The sequence below is a fragment of the Oryzias melastigma genome, linkage group LG15 (assembly GCF_002922805.2).
Source record: "Oryzias melastigma strain HK-1 linkage group LG15, ASM292280v2, whole genome shotgun sequence".
Classification (NCBI taxonomy): domain Eukaryota; kingdom Metazoa; phylum Chordata; class Actinopteri; order Beloniformes; family Adrianichthyidae; genus Oryzias; species Oryzias melastigma.
In genome coordinates, this window is record NC_050526.1 from 2,444,859 (window position 1) to 2,448,783 (window position 3,925).

Below are 3,925 nucleotides of genomic sequence, written 5' to 3' on the forward strand. Positions count from 1 at the left end.
TACTGTAAATGTATCAGTGAAATACTGAGATTGTTAATATCATACAGTGTTACATGGATTCTCTAAAGGAGAAGTTCTAACAAAAATGATCATTAACATTGTAAACATTGTTCTGCTTCTCCTGGAGGGAGTTTCTGTTTGGTCACTAGGTGGCGATCGCGCCATAGAAGTACACCTAATTCAAGAAGAATTAAAAAAATGAGCAAAAAAACTCACAAATAGTTACTTTGAAAACTATTTCCTTAAAATAGTTTCTAAAATTCATGCCTGTGAGTTTATATACCAATGTATGTTTAGGTCGTTAGCGTTAGCATTAGCCGTCCTATGGAAAATTCCATTAACAATGGCATTAAGCTAGCGGACTTTAGCTTTAGGCGCTAAATTGATTTATATTTTTATGAATCGATTCTTGATCTATTTAGCTTAAATCGATTTCATCAACCCGGCGCTAGAATCATTTGAATTTTGATCCAATGTTTCACCTTTTAAAGTAAACAGAACTGGGATAAATTTTATTAATAATCCTTAAAAATATTTTATTTTCCATGGAATTCTGGTGTGTCTCCATAGATCAGGGGTGTCAAACTCAATCCCACAGGGGCTCAAAATCCAAAACACTCAGTCGGTCGCGGGAAGAGCAGGATAAACATTTATTAAACTCGTAAAAAAAAACTAAAACTTTTAAACTTTAAAAATGTATTTTTTAAAGATAAATATCAATAAATTAATATTATTCAAGAGTAAATCAACTTAAACCTTAAATTGTCAAAAGTGTACAAGATAAAATCAGGTCTTTAATAATGATAATCATATTGTAAAATGTTCTGGAGGGCCGGATATATTTACCCAGAGGGCCGGATCCGGCCCCCGAGCCGCGGCTTTGACACATGTGTCATGGATGGTTCAGTACAAAAAAACTGACTTTGATTTAAGATTAAGAAAGTTATTTTGCATTTCATGTGATGTTGGAAGATTTGTTGTTTTTCCAAAGTTTTGGGGATTTTTCCGAGTCCGACTTTCATTTTTCCGAACGTTCCAGCACCACATGAACGCAGCATTTGCATCAAACTATTGGTGCAATTGCCACTAAAATGAGAACAAAAGTTACAGTTTTGAAATAAAAACTCAGAAATGTTTGGTTTTAAAATATCAATTCCAATTTTCAATTAAAATTCAGCATTTTGTTTTTGTCCAGATTCCGTGTTTTGAGTTCCCAAAACATTCCACAGATCTGTTATTAATCTGATCCTTCTGTCACATTTTAGAACCCTTTGTGGTCTAAAGTTTTTCCATCCCTGCAAGGAAGAAGCGAAAGTTTGGAACAGGAAGTTTCTACATCCAAAGTCTCGACAAAATATGAGAATTTTTCTCTTTAAGAATGAATAGATGTGTTTTTTTTTAATCTGCAAGAATTAATCATGCACAAAAGTCTTTAATATCATTCAACATCACCCCAAATCCACTGCCCTGGGTAAAAATGTAATTATTTACGTGTATTTAAGCCTCAGAAATGGTGAAAGCTATCTGAACGTGTTGCTGGGTGTTTATTATTTGACATTTAAAGAGTTTAAACCTGCTCCATCTGCCTTTGTGTCAGAAGTGTTTCGGCTTTTCGCACATCGTCTTCATGCAGGCAAATGAGTGCTTTGTTATTTCTGCCGTCGATGAGTAAGTCATTTTCACATTTTTTCACCTTTTGTGTAAATCAAATCCCCGCACTTCTGAAGGATTGAAGCGGCACAAGATTAACTTCTTAGGGTTTCAAACAAAACACATTTAGTCGGTCTGTTAGCAACCAGCTTATAAAGTCATAAGCATGAGTCATTCTCAACTTACATTTAAAAAATAATAAAGTTTCTTGTAAATTTTGTGCTCCTTTTGGAGCGTGAGAGATTAAAAGAGTTTGGCTGGCATCACTGGCATGTGTGAGAGAGGACTCAACACACCAAGAAAAGCTGGAAAAGAGAATAATACAGTCGTATCGATTGTTTACCAGATAATCGCCTTGTTGTTACTTATCTAACAGTGGCTGCTTGATTGAGTTTCACTTCCCTCTGGCTTTCCCACCATTTAACTTAGAGAAAAGGAAGAGAAAAGCGGATTTATTAATTTATTTTTGTTATTTCAAATGAAGTCAGAGTTGATATGCGAGTGGTGTGCCTGATGAGCACGAACAACACAGAGCTGGAGTTGAAATGGTCCAAGAACAACTGTATCCCTTGTTGTGCTAATCCTAAATGAAATATGTATTCAGTAAAAGGATTAGGGCGTCCAGTGTCATAAAAGAAACCACTTACCAGCTCCAAAGGTAATTTGTAACCTTAGCAACTGCTTGTGGAAACGAATGGGGGATTAGGATTGGCTGGAGCCAGCGTTGTCCTCATACAGTCAAAACAACCCACACCCCCACACACACACACACACACACACACACACACAGTTTGAGCATAGTGGGGCACATGCACACAAAAACCAACACAAAGTTATGCTAAAGCACAAAGCTGGGTTTCAAATACAAGGATTTAAAAAAGTAAAAAAAACAGGATTAAATGGTTTTCAAATTAAAGTTTAGGATTTTATTGTTAAATAAAAAGCAGCTAATATTGATTTGAAGAGCCCATACCATGATTTTCTTAAGCCTTTCACAGTATATCCATAAATATGATCATATATTACCTTTGGAACACTAAAGAACAAATATTTATGAAATACAAGTTATTTTTGTGAACCTTTTTCATACCTGGAAGTAAAACGACTCGATCTGTGAGGCTCCGCCTTTCACCCCTTGTGGGTGCCGCCCATTTCATGACATCAACCTAGAACCAGTCGTAAAGCGTTTCTGTGTTACACACAAAAACGACAGAATGGTGACGCCAATGGATTCATTTTGTGGTCACATTTCGTAAAAAACAAACAGCAGATGAACATTTCAGGATTTCTTGAAATGATGAGAACTTTGTTCTGATTAATTGTGAACGTTTCATTAATCTCCGCATCAAAAATCCTCTCCGCTTTCTGAAAATTGTCGGCTCCATTTTCTGCAGCTGTCTTATCTGGTTCACAGATACGATCGTGCAGATTCCTCACCAGAATATTCTTTGGTGTATGCCACCGCCACAACGTTTTTTAGAGTAAAACTAAAAAATGTGTGAATGGATCAAAATACTGGGGCGTGTATTGGCAAGAGCCTTACGATATACTACATATCCCAATACGGGTCTCACGATACATATCGCAATATATCAAAATACTTCACCAGAACAATCGTTTTCTTTTTTTTTTTTAGAGTATGACTTAGAGAAAAAAACTTTACCTGAACAGGTTTTTAGAGGAATACTTTGAAATGCATGAATGGATCAAAATACTGGCAAGAATCTGACAATACGATATACATCCCGATACGTGTCTCACAATATGATACATTTTGCGATATATCCAAAGAATGTCCCAGAACAATTTTTGACTTATTTTTTTAAAGATTATAACTTTACCTGAACCTTAATAAGCCTCACATTGTAATAAAATGGTAAAATTCACTTTATTTACTGATTACTAATTGCAACTGTATACTGATACTGGACGCATCGTGTCACAGAGTTTCAGTTCGGTACCAACCCAAAGTTAAAGCTAAGTACTACATGTCTCAAACAGTAAAAAATGCAAGGATAACATTTAACACAAGCTGGTTCTCGCGAGATATTGTTTCCATTTTGGTTGTAGAGCTGCTCAAAGAGGCTCCGTGTGCTGGTTTAGGTAGAAAAAAGAAATAAGACGCTGAAAGATCCTCATAAATAATTAATTAAATATGTCAGTATCTTAAATGTAATCGGCAAATGAAATATCGCAATATATTAACCAATCGATTTTTCCCTACACACCTGCAAAATATCGTATTAAAGTTGTTTATTGTGGGGAATGAACATTT